Raw genomic sequence first — 25446 nt, forward strand, 5'->3', positions numbered from 1 at the left:
CTTACGCTTGGTTTCTTTTTTTTTTTGGTACAAACTATATTGTAGATGCTCATAGCTGCTCTGCAGCTCTATTTTAGAAGAGAGTTGTCGGTGATACGTCTCCTGTTGCCTTATTTAATACAAAACCTCACAATAATGTCTGATTGAAAAGCTAAAAACGTTATGACAGACCACCTGAAAAAAACGGAATGGAATTTGACATTTTTTTTGCACATGTACATGAAAATAAAGAATGTGGGATTTGATGATAAAACACTGAATATTGACAAAATATGAAAGTCACCCTCCCCCCCTCGATAGACATATCTTACAAAGAAGCAAACGCAAAAAAAATGCAACAAACACAGCGAATTATGAACGCGAAGGGTAAACCCCCCCAAACCCCCCTTCAAGAGGTAGTCACCTGAAATGGTTTTCACTTGAAGCTCATGGAGAGAATGCCAAGAGTGTGCAAAGCAGTAATCAGCGCAAAGGGTGGCTATTTTGAAGAAACTAGAATATAAAACATGTTTTCAGTTATTTCACCTTTTTCTGTTAAGTACATAACTCCACATGTGTTCATTCATAGTTTTAATGCCTTCAGTGACAAACTACAATGTAAATAGTCATGAAAATAAAGAACACACATTGAATGAGAAGGTGTGTCCAAACGTTTGGCCTGTACTGTGTATGTATATATACAGTATACTGTATGTATACAAACCCCGTTTCTATATGAGTTGGGAAATTGTGTTAGATGTAAATATAAACGGAAGACAATGATTTGCAAATCCTTTTCAACCCATATTCAATTGAATGCACTACAAAGACAAGATATTTGATGTTCAAACTCATAAACTTTTTTTTTTTTTTTGCAAATAATAATTAACTTAGAATTTCATGGCTGCAACACGTGCCAAAGTAGTTGGGAAAGGGCATGTTCACCACTGTGTTACATGGCCTTTCTTTTTAACAACACTCAGTAAACGTTTGGGAACTGAGGAGACACATTTTTTAAGCATCTCAGGTGGAATTCTTTCCCATTCTTGCTTGATGTACAGCTTAAGTTGTTCAACAGTCCGGGGGTCTCTGTTGTGGTATTTTAGGCTTCATAATGCGCCACACATTTTCAATGGGAGACAGGTCTGGACACAGGCAGGCCAGTCTAGTACCCACACTCTTTTACTATGAAGCCACGTTGATGTAACACGTGGCTTGGCATTGTATTGCTGAAATAATCAGGGGCGTCCATGGTAACGTTGCTTGAATGGCAACATATGTTGCTCCAAAACCTGTATGTACCTTTCAGCATTAATGGCGCCTTCACAGATGTGTAAGTTACCCATGCCTTGGCCACTAATACACCCCCATACCATCACAGATGCTGGCTTTTCAACTTTGCGCCTATAACAATCCGGATGGTTCTGTTCCTCTTTGGTCCGGAGGACACGACGTCCACAGTTTCCAAAAACAATTTGAAATGTGGACTCGTCAGACCACAGAACACTTTTCCACTTTGTATCAGTCCATCTTAGATGAGCTCAGGCCCAGCGAAGCCGACGGCGTTTCTGGGTGTTGTTGATAAACGGTTTTCGCCTTGCATAGGACAGTTTTTACTTGCACTTACAGATGTAGCGACCAACTGTAGTTACTGACAGTGGGTTTCTGAAGTGTTCCTGAGCCCATATGGTGATATCCTTTACACACTGATGTCGCTTGTTGATGCAGTACAGCCTGAGGAATCGAAAGTCACGGGCTTAGCTGCTTACGTGCAGTGATTTCTCCAGATTCTCTGAACCCTTTGATGATATTACGGACCGTAGATGGTGAAATCCCTAAATTCCTTGCAATAGCTGCTTGAGAAAGGGTTTACTTAAACTGTTCAACAATTTGCTCACGCATTTGTTGACAAAGTGGTGTTTGTGAATGACTGAGCATTTCATGGAATCTACTTGTATACCCCATCATGGCACCCACATGTTCCCAATTTGCCTGTTCACCTGTGGGATGTTCCAAATAAGTGTTTGATGAGCATTCCTCAATTGTATCAGTATTTATTGCCACCTTTCCCAACTTCTTTGTCACGTGTTGCTGGCATCAAATTCTAAAGTTAATGATTATTTGCAACAACAAAAAAAGTTTATCAGTTTGAACATCAAATATGTTGTCTTTGTAGCATATTCAACTGAATATGGGTTGAAAATGATTTGCAAATCATTGTATTCCGTTTATATTTACATCTAGCACAATTTCCCAACTCATATGGAAACGGGGTTTGTATATGAAGAAGCTGTTGGTGTGCAACGTCTGGGCATGCTCCTAATGAGTCTCTGAAGGGCTCTTTTTCCAGCCCTGATTCAGGGAATCAGTCAGCCCGTAGACAATGCAAGGATAAATGGTCCACCAGAGATGCTTGATTGGATTCAGGTCTGAGGAAGGGGTTGGCCTGTCAATAGCATCAAACTGCTGACACACTCCAGTTACATGAGGTCAGACATTGTCTCTTAGAAGAAGAAACTTAAACCTACTTTAGTGGTATGACAAGTTTCTTTCACCACTGCACTTTCTACGTACTCATCTGCTTTCATCTGATGTAAAATCGCAAAATCTTGCAAAGGAAATGAGATCCTTGCTACTGTAAATAGCTCAATGTGAAAAGTTATTGGCTCATTTTGTTGTGGGATACCCTTTTTACCAGCATTTTAGACATCACGTCCATGGATGGGAAGGATTTTTTTTAGAGCATAACCAGGACAAAACAGGTACTAGTAGCAGGTCCTAGTGGCTTCACAGAGAAACTTTAAAATCAACACAATCCATACAAAATCTGGGCGTGATTTTATCTAAAAAATATTACAACAATTGTTTTTTATTACAACCGTTTCTCTTTCAGGTTCAGTTTCAGTTTCAAGTTAATGCAAATACCGCATTTTCCGGACCATAGGGCTGGATTATAAGGCACACTGCCGATGAGTGGTCTATTTTCGATATTGTTTCATATAAAAGGTGCACCGGATTATAAGGCACATTATAGAAGTAATTTTTTTTTTTTTTAAATGTAAAACACTTCCTTGTGGTCTACATAGCATGTAATGGTAGTTCTTTGGTCAAAATGTTGCATAGATTATGTTTTACAGATCATCTTCAAGCCGCTTTCTGACAGTCGCTTCAGGATGTGCCGTTTTGTGGGCGGTCTTATTTACGTGGCTCACCTCCGGCAGCATCTTTTCTCCGTCATCTTTGTTGTAGCGGTGTAGCGTGCAAGGACGGGAGTGGAAAAAGTGTCAAAAGATGGAGCTAACTGTTTTAATGACGTTCAGACTTTACTTAAATCGATAACGGAGCAGCATCTTCTCATCCGCCATAAATATGTCACGTGAAAAACCGTCCAAACGTAACTCTCTACGAACTAAAGTTCCTTGGGTGAATAATGTAAACTCACTACACCGGTACGTTTTAGCGCTTTCATGGCGAGTTTACTGACAGATATAGGTAAGAACTTTACACTACTTTATATTAGAAATGGCAACAGCGGAGGATGAATGTCCCATAACAAGAAGATAGAGAAAAAGAAGAAGCTTATCGACTACGGTATCCGCACGAACTACAAAGGCGGACGCACACAATATTTCAGGACATATGCAGATCCCAAATACAAATCAGCAGGTACCAGAAGGTAAGAAAAGTTGCTTTTGCATAATATTCAGAAACAAAATACCAGATAATATGCCTTACCTTATACACACACCATAATAATACTTGTATGTTGAAGCACAGTATAATCCACCAAGCGGTGCGGCTTCATAGCTTACCAAAGTCGTACTAAAACATTTTGATAGATTTTTGAGCACTGTGTGTAATGTTCTATATTTTCAATGGAACATATGAAATGTGGGCAGCACGGTGGCAGAGGGGTTAGTGCGTCTGTCTCACAATACGAAGGTCCTGAGTAGTCTTGGGTTCAATCCCGGGCTCGGGATCTTTCTGTGTGGAGTTTGCATGTTCTCCCCGTGACTGCGTGGGTTCCCTCCGGGTACTCCGGCCTCCTCCCACCTCCAAAGACATGCACCTGGGGATAGGTTGATTGGCAACACTAAATTGGCCCTAGAGTGTGAATGTTGTCTGTCTTATCTGTGTTGGCCCTGTGATGAGGTGGCGACTTGTCCAGGGTGTACCCCGCCTTCCGCCCGATTGTAGCTGAGATAGGCTCCAGCACCCCCCGCAACCCCAAAGGGAATAAGCGGTAGAAAATGGAAGGATGGCATATGAAATGTTGGTGTTGTTTACTTGAGTCATATTGCAGTCTACACGTATCTCTTATGTTTGACTGCCATCTACTGGTCACACTTATTATTACACCATGTACCAAATAAAATAGCTTTGAGGTCGGTAAGCAAAACCAGAATTATTAGGCATTACATTACATTAGGCACACTGTCGAGTTTTGAGAAAATGAAAGGATTTTAAGTGCGCCTTATAGTCCGAAAAATACAGTATTTGAATAAACTATTAAAAAAAGTGTTGAGGAGAAACATTTATAAATAATAAACATATATAACAAAAAAAGGATAAGAAACAAATAATATATTAGAAAAAGAATGATAATTCAAACAAAGGAGGAAGTATGCAAAGAGAAGCTCGCTACAGTCTCATCTCAGATTTCTGCCCTGTATTATAGGAGGACATTTTTACCATAGAAAATATTACAATAAGCATTTTAACAATATACATTGTTAGAATTGTGTGTGACTGCCATTATATTGCAGTCTACATGTATCTCTTATGTTTGACTGCCATCTACTTGTCACACTTATCATTTCACCATGTACCAAATAAAATAGCTTAAAGGTCGGTAAGCAAAACCAGAATCATCCCGTACATTATTTTTAGTGCAGCTTATAGTACCTTATACACACACCATAATAATACAAACCCTGTTTCCATATGAGTTGGGAAATTGTGTTAGATGTAAATATAAACGGAATACAATGATTTGCAAATCATTTTCAACCCATATTCAGTTGAATATGCTACAAAGACAACATATTTGATGTTCAAACTGATAAACGTTTTTTTCTTTTGCAATTAATCATTAACTTTAGAATTTGATGCCAGCAACACGTGACAAATAAGTTGGGAAAGGTGGCAATAAATACTTATAAAGTTTAGGAATGCTCATCAAACACTTATTTGGAACATCCCACAGGGAAATTGGGAACAGGTGGGCGCCATGATTGGATATAAAAGTAGATTCCATGAAATGCTCAGTCATTCACAAACAAGGATGGGGCGAGGGTCACCACTTTGTCAACAAATGCGTGAACAAATTGTTGAACAGTTTAAGAAAAACCTTTCTCAACCAGCTATTGCAAGGAATGTAGGGATTTCACCATCTACGGTCCGTAATATCATCAAAAGGTTCAGAGAATCTGGTGAAATCACTGCACGTAAGCAGCTAAGCCCGTGACCTTCGATCCCTCAGGCTGTACTGCATCAACAAGTGACATCAGTGTGTAAAGGATATCACCACATGGGCTCAGGAACACTTCAAAAACCCACTGTCAGTAACTACAGTTGGTCGCTACATCTGTAAGTGCAAGTTAAAACTCTCCTATGCAAGGCGAAAACCGTTTATCAACAACACCCAGCAACGCCGTCGGCTTCGCTGGGCCTGAGCTCATCTGAGATGGACTGATACAAAGTGGAAAAGTGTTCTGTGGTCTGAAGAGTCCACATTTCAAATTGTTTTTGGAAACTGTCCTCCGGACCAAAGAGGAAAAGAACCATCTGGATTGTTATAGGCGCAAAGTTGAAAAGCCAATATCTGTGATGGTATGGGGGTGTATTAGTGCCCAAGACATGGGTAACTTACACATCTGTGAAGGCGCCATTAATGCTGAAAGGTACATACAGGTTTTGGAGCAACATATGTTGCCATCCAAGCAACGCTACCATGGACGCCCCTGCTTATTTAAGCAAGACAATGCCAAGCCACGTGGCTTCATAGTAAAAGAGTGCGGGTACTAGACTGGCCTGCCTGTAGTCCAGACCTGTCTCCCATTGAAAATGTGTGGCGCATTATGAAGCCTAAAATACCACAACGGAGACCCCCGGACTGTTGAACAACTTAAGCTGTACATCAAGCAAGAATGGGAAAGAATTCCACCTGAGAAGCTTAAAAAATGTGTCTCCTCAGTTCCCAAACGTTTACTGAGTGTTGTTAAAAGGAAAGGCCATGTAACACAGTGGTGAACATGCCCTTTCCCAACTACTTTGGCACGTGTTGCAGCCATGAAATTCTAAGTTAATTATTATTTGCAAAAAAAAAAAAAAAGTTTATGAGTTTGAACATCAAATATCTTGTCTTTGTAGTGCATTCAATTGAATATGGGTTGAAAAGGATTTGCAAATCATTGTATTCCGTTTATACTTACATCTAACACAATTTCCCAACTCGTATGGAAACGGGGTTTGTAGATCAGCTTTGCGTGTGCTATCGAGTTTGCACGCGTTTTAGTACAAGCAAACCTTTGGTCGATCAGGCCCTTTGTGTTGCAACTTGCCTGCGCATGAAATAAAGTCGGATTTGAACGCGACGTCCACGTTTCAGGCCTGATATCGCCGAGAGATGAGTTGTAGAAGGACGCGCCAACAATATCTGATTCCTCATTGCAAAAATCCTCGTTCACAGAAGTGTGCGAGCCGAACTTGCCGGCATAATGCCTCCGTCCATCCTCGGCTCTTGTCTCCCTCTGTCTCTCTAGGTCATTTTCATTCTGTTTGCGGCTCAGCGCACCCCCCCACACACACTATTTGTCCCCTCCACTGTGTGCATCTGCCCTGACAAGGAGGGTCTTGCCAGACGCTCATTTGGAAATGGGATCGGGCCGCATCAGGGGGACGCATCAATTGCCACGCATCAAATGAGAGGCATGTGTGCATGTTAGCGTCGTCTGGGCTGCTGTGGACATAGCTTCGATCAGGATGGAGATGCCTTTTTTTTTTTTTCCTTATTAAATCAACATAAACAACACAAGATACACTTACACCAACCCAAAAACCCTTAGTTATTCTGGTTCCTACAATCAATCAATGTTTACTTATATAGCCCTAAATCACGAGTGTCTCAAAGGGCTGCACAAGCCAAAATGACATCCTCTGCTCAGATCCCACTTCAGGGCAAGAAAAAACTCAACCCAGTTGGACCGCAGATATGGGGATGTTGAGTGGATCTAGCATAATATTGTGAGAGTCCAGTCCATAGTGGATCTAGTTAATAGTAGGGATGATGTTTGATAAGAAATTATCGAGTTTGAGCCTATTATCGAATCCTCTTATCGAACCGATTCCTTATTGATTTTCTTATCGAGTCCAGATAGGTTGTTGTATATGAAAAAAATCACACAATATTTGGTTTAACAAAAGCTCACTTTTATTATATAAGAAAAAAAAAATCTAATAAATAAATAAATATTGACTGTTACCCCCCTAAAAAAATAAACAAATAAAATAAATATTGACTGTTGTTACCCAAAGTATATTAAGTGGGTTTTTTCAGAAAAACAAATATATACAGTAACACAAAAACAACCTGTCTCCGTGATCACTATAGGTGTATAAATAATAATATAGTGTTAAATAAAATCAGTCCCTTGGGCACAAAACTGAAAATAATACAGCTCTCCAAAAAGTGCAATTCTGCTGCTATTTGACATAACTGTTTGTTATGATGCTTTGACATTTTTGCACTTTATTTCTTTATCGAAAGAAAATTCTATGAAGAGAAAAGTTGTTTGCAAATGTGGTTACAATGCAAAAAAATGAAAAGTTAAAGCTAAAAAAAGAAATACACTTTATTGAGTTAACATTATTTCTTTATAGGGGGAAAGATGTGATGTTATGAGCTAGGGCAGGGGTCGGCAACCTTTAGCATACAAAGAGCCATTGGAGCCCATTTCCCCCCAAATAAAACCCACCTAGAGCCACGAAGTCTGTTAGATTCCTAAAAAGACGATAACACCACTTATAGTTTCCTTACACTTGTGCTATAGGACTTATGAAAATAAACACTTATTTCTGGGTATAACGAAGCAAATGCTCAAATTATTTTGAACATTAGAAAGAAATACGACTGCTGCATATTCATTTGACTAAAAATTTAAAACAACTACCTAGTCATCAATAAAAACAGCCAATTACCGTTTTTTTCGGACTATAAATCGCAGTTTTTTTCATAGTTTTTTCCAGTGCGACTTATATCTGTTTTTTTCCTTCTTTATTATGTATTTTCGGCAGGTGCGACTTATACTCCGAAAACCTCCCGGGACAAATTTTCTCCCGAAAATCTCCCGAAATTCAGGCGGAGCTGGAGGCCACGCCCCCTCCAGCTCCATGCGGACCTGAGTCCGCTTTCCCACGATATAAACAGTGTGCCTGCCCAATCACATTATAACTGTAGAATGATCGAGGGCGAGTTCTTGGTTTCTTATGTGGGTTTATTGTTAGGCAGTTTCATTAACGTCCTCCCAGCGCGGTAACAACACACAAACCGTAAAGCAGTTCGTCTGCCGTAAACAGCAATGTTGTGACACTCTTAAACAGGACAATACTGCCATCTATAATATCAATAACATATACGGCTTTTAGAGAGTGCAGTGCACAACTGCGCACACAACAAGGAGACGAAGCAGAAGAACGAGGAAGATACAGCCATGGCGACGCCGACGACGAGTAAGGTGAAGAAATACGCTTTGTTGCACCTTTCCTGCCTGAGTCCGGCGATTAGTTGCAAATCTTACTTTATTGATTGCTTGCACACAGCCAATCCAACACAAAACAAACTAGTCCCTGCCCGCACTCACGCTACCGCTCCCTCTCTTCTCTCGCCCACACACTCACTGACGTCACTCACCTCACATGCTCACCTATTAAAGGGCCACACACACACATACGCTACTCTCATAACAGCTTGTAAGTTCCAAGCCGCAGCTGCGATTGAACATGGATAGCCTCCAGGAAGAAGTAGTGGACTACCAAGTGCTTGGCAGTGAAGATCTTCCTCAGGAAGCAAAGATTGGCCAGTTTTGGGCCATGCTAGGGAGAGATGGAAGATTCCAGACTCTAATGCATTTGATGAAAGCACTTTTGTGCGTGCCACACATCAATGCATCATCAGAGAGGGTGTTCAGCATGGTTAGAAAAATAGTGACAGAGAATAGAACAAGGATGGACAATTCAACCCTTAACTCAACAATGAGTAGATGAGTGTTATGTGTGTGTATATGTGTAAATAAATGAACACTGAAATTCAAGTATTTATTTTATTTACTGTATATATACATATATATATAATAAAATATATATATATATATATATATATATATATATATATATATATATATATATAGCTAGAATTCACTGAAAGTCAAGTATTTCTTATATATATATATATATATATATATATATATATATATATATATATGTATGTATGTATGTGTGGGAAAAAATCACAAGACTACTTCATCTCTACAGGCCTGTTTCATGAGGGGTTCCCTCAATCATCAGGAGATTTTGATTGAGGGAACCCCTCATGAAACAGGCCTGTAGAGATGAAGTAGTCTTGTGATTTTTTCCCACACATACATATATGGCGCTCTACCACGGTATCGAGCACTATTTTTTGGATAATCTGATTAAGACATATATATATATATATATATATATATATATATATATATATATATAGATAGATGAAATACTTGACTTGGTGAATTCTAGCTGTAAATATACTCCTTCCCTCTTAACCACGCCCCTAACCACGCCCCCGCTCCAACCACGCCCCCACCTCCCGAAATCGGAGGTCTCAAGGTTGGCAAGTATGCAATGAACTCTCCTAAAGTAACAGAAACCACATCAAGCTTCATTCACAAACCAATCCTTAAGCATGTGTGCACGTTAGCGTCGTCTGGGCCAGTGTTTTTCAACCACTGTACCACGGCGTCGGGAGGTCCAGTCTGGTGTGCCGTGGGAGATTATGTAATTTCACCTAATTGGGTTAAAAATATTTTTTTGCAAACAAGTAATTATAATCTGCAAATAATGTGTTGTTGTTGAGTGTCGGTGCTGTCTAGAGCTCGGCAGAGTAACCGTGTAATACTCTTCCATATCAGTAGGTGGCAGCCGGTAGCTAATTGTTTTGTAGATGTCGGGAACAACAACGATGGTTTGTCGTGATCACAATATTTAGACGACAGCTGGAGGCAGCGTGCAGGTAAAAAGGTATCTAATGCTTAAACCAAAAATAAACAAAAGGTGAGTGCCCCTAAGAAAAGGCATTGAAGCTTAGGGAAGTCTATGCCGAACGAAACTAAAACTGAACTTGTCAGGACTTGGACTTTGGCGTGGTTTGTTTTCCCATGGTGCAAAGGATTTGGACCGGACATGGCGTGAAGGTAAATACATGTTTAATTTTAACACTCAAAAAAGGAACAAACAAAAGGTGCTCACAGTGCAAGCACAAAACTTAAAGGGGAACATTATCACAATTTCAGAATGGTTAAAACCATTAAAAATCAGTTCCCAGTGGCTTATTATATTTTTATATATTAGCGAAAACGAAATTGAAGAAGAAACTGAAGCTATTGAGCCATATCGGTTTGAACCGTATGCAAGCGAAACCGATGAAAACGACACGACAGCCAGCGACACGGGAGAAAGCGAGGACGAATTTGGCGATCGCCTTCTAACCAACGATTGGTATGTTTGTTTGGCATTAAAGGAAACTAACAACTATGAACTAGGTTTACAGCATATGAAATACATTTGGCAACAACATGCACTTTGAAAGTGCAGACAGCCCAGTTTTCATCAATTCATATATTCTGTAGACATACCCTCATCCGCGCTCTTTTTCTGAAAGCTGATCTGTCCAGTTTTGGAGTTGATGTCAGCAGGCCAGGGAAGCTAGGGTCGATATTCTTCTCTTGATCATCTTCGGTGGCATAAGGGACGGTGTGAGCCAAGACATCCAGGGGGTTTAGCTCGCTCGTCTGCGGGAACAAACTGCCGCCATTTTTTGCCGTGCTACCGAGGCCCTTTGTCCCTGAATTGCTCACACACTCCGGCAGATTCAATGGGGGTCTGGCGGCAGATTTCTTTGACTTTATCGTTGGAAATGCATCTGCTTTGAGTGTCGCAGGATATCCACACATTCTTGCCATCTCTGTCGTAGCATAGTTTTCGTCGGTAAAGTGTGCGGAACAAACGTCCAATTTCTTGCCACTTTCGCATCTTTGGGCCACTGGTGCAACTTGAATCCGTCCCTGTTCGTGTTGTTACACCCTCCGACAACACACCGACGAGGCATGATGTCTCCAAGGTACGGAAAACAGTCGAAAAAACGGAAAATAACAGAGCTGATTTGACTCGGTGTTTGAGAAAATGGCGGATTGCTTCCCAATGTGACGCCACGTTGTGACGTCATCGCTCCGAGAGCGAATATTAGAAAGGTGTTTAATTCGCCAAAATTCACCCATTTAGAGTTTGGAAACCGGTTAAAAAAATATATGGTCTTTTTTCTGCAACATCAAGGTATATATTGACGCTTACATTGGTCTGGTGATAATGTTCCCCTTTAACGCAGGGAACAAAAACTTGGACTATGCATAACTATGAACATGGCAAAACAAAAGACACTAACTGTGGCATAAATAAACACAACTTACTTGCGGAAGCAAAGAGCAGCATGAACGATGGTATCAAGAGTGTCAGGGGTATATCGAGAGTGTGATGTCGCCAGGCTGATTGCCTGGCAACTACGGGCTTAAATAGTGAAGACATGATTAAAGACAAGTGCGTGAGTCGTGAGGACAGGTGAAAACGAATGGGTTGCTATGGTGACAAAACAAACAAGAGTGCACAATGAGTCCAAACGTGGAACAGGTGAAACTAATGGGTAACCATGGAAACAAGACAAGGGAGTGCAACAGCAGGAACTAAAAAGAGTCCAAAAACCAAGCAGAACATAACTTAAACAAAACATGATCCCAGACATGACAGAACTGGCTACAAAGTAAACAAAAACAGAATGCTGGACGACAGCAAAGACTTACTGTGAAGCAAAGACGGCGTCCACAAAGTACACCCGAACATGACATGACAATCAACAATGTCCACACAAAGAAGGATTAAAAACAACTGAAATATTCTTGATTGCTAAAACAAAGTAGATGCGGGAAATATCGCTCAAAAAGGAAGACATAAAACTGCTACAGGAAAATACCAAAAAAAGAGAAAAAGCCACCAAATTAGGAGCGCAAGACAAAAACTAAAACAGCAAAAAAGTCATAAGTCATGGCGTGATGTGACAGGTGGTGACAGTACACCTACTTTGAGACAAGAGCTATATTGATGCATGCTTGGTTATGGTTTAAAGTCATATCCAACAATTGCGAGAACGACTTTTTACTTTCAACTGAGTTTAGTTTTTTTAATAATTTCTGCTGGTGGTGTGCCTCCGGATTTTATTTGTTGAGAGATTGGTGGCGCAAGCTTGGATGAAGGGGTGATTCCCGTGGACGTCCACAGTGGGGATGTGATGCCGCTTTCAAGTGTAAAAAAAACAACAACTCTCTTTCGTGCGTGGTGTGCGCACATTCCCAGTCGACTGGACCGATTTCCTCCCAGGGCAGATTTATCAGGTTGAGTGCCATGCAGTGATGTAACTGGGAGTTGACCTCATTAACTCCTAGTGGCAGCGCCCGCAGCCTGCACACAAAGTCACACTGCTTCAAAGGGCCCCCACTTTGCTGGACGGTCCAATCGGAACAGCACTTATTGAGGTTCGGTCGCTACTCGCCAAAAACATGCAATTTGCTTTTTACCGTTCATCATAAACAGTGGATTTGATCCATCAAAATGTGCAAACTTAAATTGCACACGCAAAGCCGCTCTACTAAAATAGTCAGGATATATGATGATTATTAGAACGCCCACAATACTGGGAGGATACAACCACAGTGGAACCTCGATTTGTTCTCTGCATTTGACCCATCCCCTTGTTCCACCCCCTGGGAAGTGAAGGGAGCAGTGAGCAGCTGTGGTGGCCGCGCCCGGGAATCATTTTTGGTGATTCAAACCCCAATTCCAACCCTTGATGCTGAGTGCCAAACAGGGAGGTAATGGGTCCCATTTGTATACTCTGGTATGACTCGGCCGGGGTTTGAACTCACGACCAAGGTGTGCGCCTGTGCAATTGCGCACTGCTCAAGCGTCCTCTGCGCACGGCAAATCTATGCCACGCACAAAATCAAATTAAAAAAATAAGCGTATAACAATTTTCGACACACGGACACGACAGAGAAAACAGTTTTCGTCGTCATTGTTCAAATATTGTAACGTCTGTCGAGACGCTTTGAGGACATGAATTCCATCCATCACTTTACTGAGCAAAACTCTTTATTGTCGGCCATAAACACATCACCAAAACATTAGTAAAAAACTGATATCTAGTAAAACTGGTCATTTTCTGCAGTACAAACCAGACCAAAAGCAACTTTGTTATATCAACAGCAGCCGCTCGCTCTTTCTCACTTGCGCCAACACATGCACATATGGCACTTAGCCAGTGATGCGTTTACAGCCACACAAAAAGTCGGACAACTCCAACACCACACATAAAGTGTCATTCCAGGTCGTTACACTATGATTTACCAATCAAATGTGTGCTTATTCTAGCGTCATTTATTAGGAATCTTAATTTATAAATATTAATCATGAAATGCTGTTAGTATATTAAATAAATACTAATAAAAATATATTTTTTACAAGCAGGAAGTTGCAGGAATGTACACATGATCCTCTGATTACATCTCATTGTGCAACATGTGAATGTTTTAATGGGAACTAAATGCAATGTCTGAAAGGGGTACAAATTATTTCCAAAGCAGGACCTCCACCCAGACAAACAATATAACATTTTTGTTATTGTCATTGTAAGTGGGCCTAAACACTTATATTAGAAAATCATCTCATGGAAATGACTGCTGTCATTTGATTATAATAATAAGAGAATGTTGTCTGTCTATCTGTGTTGGCCCTGCGATGAGGTGGGGACTTGTCCAAGGTGTACACTGCCTTCCGCCCGAATGCAGCTGAGATAGGCTCCAGCACCCCCCAAAGTAAATCTGTTCAGTACTCAATGGTACTGTGCCAATTTTCTGGAATGTTGTGTGTGTTCATGTGTTGATCAGAATCAGAATAAAGGTAAAATATTTAAATAAAAAAATTTAACGCTGAGCTGATAATATTAACTGTGCTGTCCAGTTGTTATATCTTCTGAGTCTCATTTGCAAGTGTGATATAGTTTGCATGGCAGTAGTGTACAGGCTTCACTGTGTTGCTGTAGTCAGGAAGTAGTCTTTGCCATTATTTTCAATGGGCCATTCTCGTTTTTTGATTAGCCTTATATTAGTACACACCAGCTGTTTGTAACGTGCATCTTAGTTGTAGTCTTCATTACGGAATTTGAAGGTGTCGAAAACGCCATGTAAAATCGCTAATGCTATTAAATAGCATGCGTGAGGCATAAATTAACATCGAGTTAGCGCATATGTTCATCAGACGTGCTTGATTTGTTGACAACTTTACCTGTACGCAGTCAGGCTGAGTCCCCTCTGAATGCTTGCTTCCCCGAGTGAGCCGAGTGCCGAGTCTGCAACCGGACCTGACCTCGCGTGCAGCAAAGGTATCTAAATATGGTACTGTTCAATATTCAATGAATCAGTACCCGGTAGTACGAACGGAATTCGTATTTTTCGGAAGCTGCATGCATCTAATGCCAGCCAAAAAAAAAAGTCAAAATATCAATCAATCAATCAATGTTTATTTATATAGCCCTAAATCACAAGTGTCTCAAAGGGCTGCACAAGCCACAACGACATCCTAGGTACAAAGCCCACATAAGGGCAAGGAAAAACTCACCCAAGTGGGACGTCGATGTGAATGACTATGAGAAACCTTGGAGAGGACCGCATATGTGGGTAACCCCCCCCCTCTAGGAACATTTAAATGGCGGACATTTATCCATGAAAATATGGAGAAGCTGCAAGAAGTCCACTCCCTAAGGTAAATGCTGTACATTATTATTATATTACTTTGAAAAAAATGCTGTAGTTTTTAGTAGTATATTCTATTGTATTGTTTTTATACAACATTTATTTTTTATTTTGAAGTGTTACATATTATAATTGTGCTGTTTTGGGGGGCAAATAGTAGACTTTCCTTTCAGATGCAAGTGTTTTGAGTCAAGAACTCCGTCACAGAACCAATAATAATAATAATAATAATAATAATAATAATAATAAAATCAGTCAGAGGAAATCAAGATGACACGCATTTTTTGATAAAGTGGAGAAGCTGTAAAATGCACAAAGGAGTGAGAAATATTCCACAAGTATAAATGGAGTGAATATTATTTATGAGTGAAAGGGTGTGTTCATTTTTTACCTTGAAAAATGCATTTTTAAAATGTTGAGCTGACATTTACCGCTGCCTATTTCTAATTCTGGCTGTTATTCTTTATCCCATTAAGTTTATTTGATTCAGCGTGCCAAAGGAGATTATCCTATCTGTGTGGCCTTTACTTTACTGCTGTCTGTCAAATCTTCAGGTGACTCATTTTGCCCTCCATTAAAAAAAAAAAACCAAGGACACTTATAGACATCCACTTAAAGATCACGTCATTTTTTTTCTCCCTTCTAGCATCACAATATTGCAAAACTTCCACACAGCCAGATATTCTCATTCTTATCGTGGCATACTCATTACATCCAGATTGACCCTTTTTGATCCCACGGGTGACTACATTAATATTTGTGTCTCTGCAACAATGGCTGATGACATAACAATATTGGTGCGGACCATTTGACGTTCCAAATATCAATTAGTGATCGGCTGAGTGGTTGTACTGAGAATCCACAGGGGGTCAACATGTTTGGATGACAGACCGATGCGACGTCACTATACAGCCGCATCTCTTTTCCTTTGTCGTTTTTTTTTATGCAAATGGGTAAACAATGGAAAAAAGATGGGGGTAAAAATATATTTTTTCTGTAGGAGGACAAACATAACACAAACCTTCCTAATTGTTAATTGAATGTTTGTGTTTATGCTTCACTGATGAGAGTATTTCGCCAGCGCCGTTTTGTTCTACTAATTTTGGCGGTCCTTGAACTCACCGTCGTTGGTTTACATGTACGACTTTCTCCCACGCTGCCACAGAAAGACGTGTTTTATGCCATTCCTGTCTCATTTTGTCCACCAAACGTTTTATGCTGTGCGTGAATGCACAAAGGTGAGCTTTGTGGATGTTATTGACTTGCGTGGAGTGCTAATAATCCATGCTAACATGCTATTTAGGCTATGTGTGCATATTGCATCATTATGCCTAGTTTGTAGGTATATTTGAGTTAATTTAATTTCCTTTACTTATGTCCTCTGTGTATTTAATTTATGTTTGCATGTCTCATGACACATTATATGTATGTAATATTGGCTGCATTTCTGATTGTGTGCCATTTTGTTCCAGACCACAGCAAACGTTACCCAGCTTGCAAAGGTTGTAATAAACCAATTAGAATAAGACAGCCTGCCCTTTCCTTTTACTTGGGCACACACATCTATACTTTTGACAGATTTAATCTAACCCCCTGAGACACTAACTTAATTGTTGCCTTCATTATAACACTTACATAAGGCTTTTAACTTTTTGCGGCTCCAGACAGATTCGTTTTTTGTATTTTTGGTCCAATACGGCTCTTTCAACATGTTGAGTTGCCGACCCCTGTTCTAGTCCTACAGTGATAGCAAAATGTGTTTATTTTCCGCCATGGTGGTGAGGATTGGCATTTTAGAAGCGGCTTCACACTGTGGATAGACGAAGCGTTCGTTGCAGCTTACTCTCAAATTTAATTCTGGAATTCATGCGGCTCCTGCATGTGCGTAACAAGGAATATCCCTGAGCGTGCATCCATTTTGAAGGAAACTTTCACGCGAGTACAATCTCTCGCCATGGACACCCCTGGGACACAGCTGCAGTAAAGAGCGGCTGGGCTCGGCATCTCATAAGCCGATAAATGTTTAAAAAAAAGGCAAATATCGGCCTCTAGTAGTACTCACGAGGTGGTCGAAATAGCAATGCAAAATTTCTAATGCTAATTGCCAGCGCGTGAATGGGATTTTTAATGTACATTAGCATCAAGCTAGTACATTTGTTTATATGCATTTCGTTAATGTTGAATGTCAAAAAAAAAAAATTACGTTATGTATTGGGGTAACGATTCGATTCAGAATTGATTCGAGGTTCAAAATCAATACTTTTTAATAATAATGGGTGTCAGTTCTATGATTAACTACATTCCAATAAATAAAACAGCTCTGATATATTACTTAAAAAAACAATACAATTGAATACATTTTATAATTAATTTTATATGAATTAATTTTATAATTTAACAAAATTCTACCCAAACATTTAATAAAGTCAAATACAAATAGGGCAACAAGATAAGTATCGCACACTTTCACAATATGATTTGCCTGAGTGGCTGGACAGGAGATATAAAAATGTTTTTTAAATACAAATATTACTATTATTACTATTTTTTAATTTATTTATTTATTTATTTTTTAATCGATTAAGAAATCATTACAAATAAGAATCGGGACTCATTCAAAAATAAAAACAGTTTTGACACCCCTATTATGTTCCGTATTTTACGGACTATAAAATGCTACTTTTTTCTCACGCTTCGAATCCCGCGGCTTATGCAAAACGTGCGGCTAATCTATGAATTGTTCTTCGCCAACGGACAAAATTATGGAATGGATCAAGCAAAGAAATCAATCAATGTACTAAAATGATTCACCTTGGCAAACTGTTCAAACTCAAAGTGTTTACCAAGTACAAAGCAGAAGAATCCTGATAAACATCTTAAACTGTATAAAACAGGAAAACAACGGTATTTCTTTTTATAAAGGATGAATAAAAATGTCAATGACTTTTCTGTTTTGTTTGATCAGCTCCTGTGTTACAATTAAGGTATGTAAATAAACATTTTATATCTCAGTTCACAACGTACCGGTCGGTATATACTGTATCTCTGGCTTATAGTCCGGTGCGGCTAATACCGTATTTTCCGGACTATAAGTGCGCCTAATAACCCAGTGCGCATAATGTACGGAATATTTCTGGTTTTGCTTACTGACCTCAAAGCAATTTTATTTGGTATAATGATAAGTGTGACCAGTAGATGGCAGTCAAACATAAGACATACATGTCGACTGAAATATGATGGCAATATGACTCAAGTAAACAACAGCAACATTTTATATGTTCCAGTGAAATATAGAACATTACACACGGCGCTCAAAAATCTATCAAAATGTTTTAGTACGACTTTGGCAAGCTATGAAGCCGCACCGCTTGGTGGATTGTCGGCGCATTAAACATAGGAGTATTATTATGGTGTGTGTAGAAGGTAAGACCTATTATCTGGCATTTTGTTTCACAATATTATGCAAAAGCAACTTTTCTTACCTTTTGGTACCTGCTAAACTGTATTTGGGATCTTCATAAATCCTGAAAAATTGCGCCCGTCCACCCTTGTAGTCCGTGGCGACAACATAGTCGATAAACTTCTTCTTTTTCTCTATCTTCTTGTTATGGGACATTCATCCTCCGCTGTTGCCATTTCTAATATAAAGTAGTGTAAAGTTCTTACTAATATCTGTCAGTAAACTCGCCATGATAGCGCTAAAACATACCGGTGTAGTGAGTTTACATTATTCACCCAAGGAACTTTAGTTATTAGAGAGTTCCGGTCGGACGGTTTTTCACGGGACACATTTCTGGCCTTGTTGTTGTTTTCGGATGCTGCTCCGTTATTGATTTACGTAAAGTCTGAATGTCATTAAAACAGTTAGCTCCATCATTTGACACTTCTTCCACTCCCGTCCTTGCACGCTACACCGCTACAACAAAGATGACAGGGAGAAAACGCTGCCGAAGGTGAGCCACGTAAATAAGACCGCCCACAAAACGGCGCATCCCGAAACGACGGCCAGAAAGCGGCTTGAAGATGATCTGTAAAACATAATCTATGCAACATTTGGACCAAAGTACCACCATTACATGTTATGTAGACCACAAGGAAGTGTTTTCCATTTAGAAAAAAAATAGATAAATCCATCCATCCATCCATCCATCTTCTTCCGCTTATCGAGGTCGGGTCGCAAGGGCAGCAGCCTAAGCAGGGAAGCCCAGACTTCCCTCTCCCCAGCCACTTCGTCCAGCTCTTCCCGGGGGATCCCGAGGCTTTTCCAGGCCAGCCGGGAGACATAGTCTTCCCAACGTGTCCTGGGTCTTCCCGTTGGCCTCCTACCAGTCGGACGTGCCCTAAACACCTCCCTAGGTAGGCGTTCGGGTGGCATCTTGACCAGATGCCCGAACCACCTCATCTGGCTCCTCTCGATGTGGAGGAGCAGCGGCTTTACTTTGAGTTCCCCCCGGATGACAGAGCTTCTCACCCTATCTCTAAGGGAGAGCCCCGCCACCCGGCGGAGGAAACTCATTTCGACCGCTTGTACCCGTGATCTTGTCCTTTCAGTCATAACCCAAAGCTCATGACCATAGGTGAGGATGGGAACGTAGATCGACCGGTAAATTGAGAGCGTTGCCTTCCGGCTCAGCTCCTTCTTCACCACAACGGATCGATACTGAAGATACTGAAGACGCCGCACCGATCTGCCTGTCGATCTCACGATCCACTCTTCCCTCACTCCTGAACAAGACTCCGAGGTACTTGAACTCCTCCACTTAGGGCAGGGTCTCCTCCGCAACCCAGAGATGGCACTCCACCCTTTTCCGGGCGAGAACTATGGACTCGGACCTGGAGGTGCTGATTCTCATCCCAGTCGCTTCACACTTGGCTGCGAACCGATCCAGCGAGAGCTGAAGATCCTGGCCAGATGAAGCCATCAGGACCACATCATCTGCAAAAAGCAGAGACCTAATCCTGCAGCCACCAAACCGGACCATCAATACATTTTATGAAGACCACAAGGAAGTGTTTTCCATTTAGAAAAAAAATAGATAAATATGTGAAAAAAGATCGAAAAGAGACCATTCATCGGCAGTGCACCTTATAATCCGGTGCGCCCGATGGTCCGGAAAATACTTTATATAAAAAAAATATTTTTTTTTTTCTTCTAATATTTAGTGGGTGCGGTTTATATGCTGGTGTGGCTAATAGTCTGGAAAGTATGGTAAGTTATAAATGGCATTATTTTTTTTACCTGTTCTATAGCTCTTCCAAATAAAGGAAACCTTTACGGACAATTCTTCTTCAAATCATTTCGAGTTAGTGGATGACAATGTATTGTTTCTGAAATGTTCACAAAAACGTCTTGTGTGCTGGTACTACCTCAAATTATATATTTTTTTTATTAAAAATAAGATATTTGACAAATTTGAGTTGAACAATGGGTATACCGCTTCTCATTGGGTGGTAGTGGTGGGTTCTGCAGCCAAAGCAGCTGTGAACCACTGTTCTTAAGAACGTTTCATAGTGTGTCATAATTTATTACCGTATTTTCCGCACTATAAGGCGCACCTAAAAACCTCGAATTGTCTCAAAAGCTGACAGTGCGCCTTATAATCAGGTGCGCCTTCTATATGAACCAATATTGAGCCACAACAGGTCTCGCTACTACGGGATGCATAAAGTAACCCCAGCCTCAACTGTAGTGTCTATTTTATGCGCCTTATAATGCGGTGCGCCTTATATATGAACAAAGTTTTACAATACCGTCGGCCATTCATTGAAGGTGCGCCTTATAATCCAGAGCGCCTTATAGTGCGGAAAATACGGTAATTTATGTTTATGTGTCCGAAGAATGTCTCTAAAGAAAAGTCCAAATAAGACACATTACAATGCAATGTATTGTTTAGACTCTAAAAGTAGAAATGCTTGCATTTATAGAGGTATGTGCAATAGTGTGAAGCCTTGCAGTCTTTCCTAGGAACCGTCAACAAAGTAGGCTTGTTGTTATCACTGTGCAGTCGATACAGTTTGATGCATTCCAAAGAACAACAATAGCATGCCATCCATGACAATAAAACGACACTAAGAAAATAAATATAACTTGGGGTTAGATGGCAGAAGACTGTTTCAGTTCAAGGTCATACTGATGCAAGGTCTTTTGTTAACGTTGCAACATTCCGACTCAACCAAGCTGCAACTTTATTTATTGATCCAACATCTCAGACGGCAGCTCGGAGAAGCTTTTATACCCTATTCAACTAAATTGTTTTGGGGGTCTTTTCCAGGGAGCTACAGACCATGGGTCTGGATTTCTCTCTTCACTATTATTCTTATTTTGCATATTCCTGAGAATCTGCTCTTTTTAAAAGGACCTATTGCAAAAAAAGCTAGTCAAAGATCATGGAAATGACAGTGCCCTAGTGGTTTTGGTCACAGCTTACAGCGGACCCATTGGGAACTTCACTATTTCGCCCATAAAAACTGATAAATAGCCATTCAAATAACGCCAACAATACTCCATTTACATTTTGTGACTTGAATATTAATTGAGTATTAGTGATATTGTTATTATAAGTGCTAACGCAGACAAACTATTTAGAGCGGCTATTTAGTGTGCCGATGTTTACATCATCGAATGGTCTGCTGTTTCCTCGCTTCCCTGCTCCCTGTAAGTTTTATTGTACAAACCTCAAAACCAGTGAAGTTGGCACGTTGTGTAAATGGTAAATAAAAACAGAATACAATGATTTGCAAATCCTTTTCAACTTATATTCAATTGAATGCACTGCAAAGACAAGATACTTAACGTTCAAACTGGAAAACGTTGTTATTTTTAGTAAATGCTAGCTCATTTCGAAATTTGATGCCTGCAACATGTTTCAAAAAAGCTGCACAAGTGGCAAAAAAGACTGAGAAAGTTGATCAAACACTTATTTGGAACATCCCACAGGTGAACAGGCTGATTGGGAACAGGTGGGTGCCATGATTGGGTGTAAAAGCAGCTTCCATGAAATGCTCAGTCATTCACAAACAAGGATGGGGAGAGGGTCACCACTTTGTGAACAAATGTGTGAGAACATTGTCGAACAGTTTAAGAACAACATTTCTCAACCAGCTATTGCAAGGAATTTAGGGATTGCATTATCTACGGTCCGTAATATCATCAAAAGGTTCAGAGAATCTGGAGAAATCACTGCAAGGCCGAAAACCAACATTGAATGCCTGTGACCTTCAAACCCTCAGGCGGTACTGCATCAAAAAGCGACATCAGTGTGTAAAGGATATCCCCACATGCTTCTTTTCTTTTTCTTTCTTTTTTTCTTTTTCTTCTTGTCCTTGTCCTTCCTCTTCAAATTCTTCTTCTTCTTCTTCTTCTTGTAATTCTTCTTCTTGACACTGTCCTTCTTGTTCTTCTTCTTCCTTTTGTTCTTCTTCTCCTTCTTGTCCTTTATCCTGTTCTTCTTTAAGTTTGAGTTATTGTTCTTATTTTCTTTCTTCTTGTCTTTGCATTTATTCTTCTTTAAGTTCTTGTTCTTCTTTTCATTGTCCTTGTACTTCTTCTGGTTCTTCTTCAAGTTTGTGTTCTTTTTCTTCTTGATTTTTTTGTTCTTCTTCTTCTACAAGTTATCGTCCCTCGTTTTTTTCTTTGTTATTTTTCTAGTTTTTTTTCTTCTTGTCCTTCTTATTCACATTCTTGTTTTTGTTGTCCTTCTACTTCTTCTTCTTCTTAATCATTTTCTTCTTCTCCTTCTTCTGCTTGTCCTTCTTCTTTTTCTTCTTCTCCTTCTCCTCTTTCTTCTTCTTCTTGTCCTTCTTGTTTTTCTTCTTCTTCTCCTTCTACTTTTTCTTCTTCTTCTTCTTCTCTTTCTCCTTCTCCTTCTCCTCCTCCTCCTCTTTCTTCTCCTTCTTCTTCTTCTTCTTCTTCTTCTTCTCCTCCTCTTTTTTCTCCCTCTTCTTGTATTTTTTCTTCTTCTTCTTCTCCTTCTTCTCTTTCTTCTTCCTCTTCTTGTCTGTCTTCTTCTTTTTTTCTTGTCCTTTTCCTTCTCGTCCTCCTCCTCCTTCTTCTTCTTTTTCTTCTTCTTCTTCTTCTTCTTCTTCTCCTTCTCCTTCTCCTTCTCCTTCTCCTTCTCCTTCCACTTCTCCTTCTTCTGCTTTTGCTTTAGCTTCTGCTTCTTTTCTTTTTCTTCTTGTCCTTGTCCTTCCTCTTCAAATTCTTCTTCTTCTTCTTGTAATTCTTCTTCTTGACACCGTCCTTCTTGTTCTTCTTCTTCCCTTTGTTCTTCTTCTTCAAGTTTGAGTTCTTGTTCTTATTTTCTTTCTTCTTGTCCTTACATTTATTCTTCTTTTGAGTTCTTGTTCTTCTTTTTCTTGTCCCTGTACCTCGTCTGGTTCTTCTTCAAGTTCGTGTTCTTTTTGTTCTTGGTTTTTTTTTCTGTTATTCTTCTTCTTCTTCTACAAGTTATCGTCCCTCGTTTTTTTCTTTGTTATTTTTCTCTTTTTTTTTCTTGTCCTTCTTCTTCTTCACATTCTTGTTTTTGTTGTCCTTCTTCTTCTTCTTCTTCTTCTTCTTCTTCTGCTTGTCCTTCTTCTTTTTCTTATTCTCCTTCTCCTCTTTCTTCTTCTTCTTCTTCTTCTTCTTCACCTTCTTCTTGTCCTTCTTTTTCTTTTTTCTTCTTCTCCTTTTTCTTCTTCTTCTTTTTCTCCTACTCCTCCTCCTCCTATTTCTTCTCCATCTTCTTCTTCTTCTTCTTCTTCTTCTTCTTCTTCTCCTCTTTCTTCTTTCTCTTCTTTTCTTTCTTCTTCTTTTCTTGTATTTCTTCTTCTTCTTCTCCTCCTCCTCCTTCTCCATCTCCTTCTCCTTCCACTTCTCCTTCTCCTTCTGCTTTTGCTTTAGCTTCTGCTTCTTTTCTTTTTCTTTTTTCTTCTTCTTTTCCTTGACCTTCCTCTTCAAATTCTTCTTCTTCTTCTTCTTGTAATTCTTCTTCTTGACACTGTCCTTCTTGTTCTTCTTATTCCTTTTGTTCTTCTTCTCATTCTTGTCTTTTATCCTGTTCTTTTCAAGTTTGTGTTATTGTTCTTATTTTCTTTCTTCTTGTCCTTGCATTTATTCTTCTTTGAGTTCCTGTTCTTCTTTTTCTTGTACATGTATAGTTCTTCTGGTTCTTCTTCAAGTTTGTGTTCTTTTTCTTCTTGTTTTTTGTTGTTGTTATTCTTCTTCTCCTTCTACAAGTTATCGTAGCTGGTTTTTTTTCTTTGTTATTTTTCTTCTTCTTCTTCTTCTTCTCCTCTTTCTTCTTTCTCTTCTTTTCTTACTTCTTCTTTTCTTGTATTTCTTCTTCTTCTTCTCCTCCTCCTCCTTCTCCATCTCCTTCTCCTTCCACTTCTCCTTCTCCTTCTGCTTTTGCTTTAGCTTCTGCTTCTTTTCTTTTTCTTTTTTTTTCTTCTTTTCCTTGACCTTCCTCTTCAAATTCTTCTTCTTCTTCTTCTTGTAATTCTTCTTCTTGACACTGTCCTTCTTGTTCTTCTTATTCCTTTTGTTCTTCTTCTCATTCTTGTCTTTTATCCTGTTCTTTTTCAAGTTTGTGTTATTGTTCTTATTTTCTTTCTTCTTGTCCTTGCATTTATTCTTCTTTGAGTTCCTGTTCTTCTTTTTCTTGTACATGTAGTTCTTCTGGTTCTTCTTCAAGTTTGTGTTCTTTTTCTTCTTGTTTTTTGTTGTTGTTATTCTTCTTCTCCTTCTACAAGTTATCGTAGCTGGTTTTTTTCTTTGTTATTTTTCTTCTTCTTCTTCTTCTTCTTCTTCTTCTTCTTCTTCTTCTTCTTCTTCTTCTTCTTCTTCTTCTTCTTCTTCTTCTTCTTCTTCTTCTTCTTCTTCTTCTTGATGTTTGGTTATGCAAGATCTGGGGCTTGGAGGAATGAATCTTTATAAACAACATACAATTTGTGCAAATATTAGGTGGGTGTGGCTTATACTTCAGAGCTGAAAATGATGGTACTCATCTTGACTAAACAGTTTTTTTCGAGATCAACACGTTTTTCTCTCTCATCTTGCCATCGAGCAACACCCGAGCATCGCTCACACAGCAGTAGCAGTGATGAGCTCCTCCTGCTGGCAGGCAATGTTAATTACAAGTATTTTCAGCTTCATTTTTGATTTATTTTTTTTCAAATAGGGCCAGCAGTTTCTATTGTCCGCTTGGGACTCTAATTGAGTAATTGAGTGAAGCATCATCAGGAAAAGAAGCAGCAGTGAAGTCTTATGATTTAGCAAAAATATTTGCATAAAGCAAAAACAATTTACAAAACCAATGATTCGCTAACTTCAATCATGTTGTGTTGCTATTTAATTATAATTGCAATCAGCCTC

At 39.6% G+C, this 25446-nt stretch overlaps 1 pseudogene; it reads right to left on the minus strand.

Moving 5' to 3' along the window:
• LOC140679418 (uncharacterized) overlaps positions 1-25079 on the minus strand; it is a 40617-nt pseudogene extending 15538 nt beyond the window's left edge.
• Positions 25080-25446: the final 367 nt, after the last annotated feature.

The sequence above is a fragment of the Nerophis lumbriciformis genome, linkage group LG15 (genome assembly GCF_033978685.3).
Source record: "Nerophis lumbriciformis linkage group LG15, RoL_Nlum_v2.1, whole genome shotgun sequence".
NCBI classification, from domain to species: Eukaryota; Metazoa; Chordata; class Actinopteri; order Syngnathiformes; family Syngnathidae; genus Nerophis; species Nerophis lumbriciformis.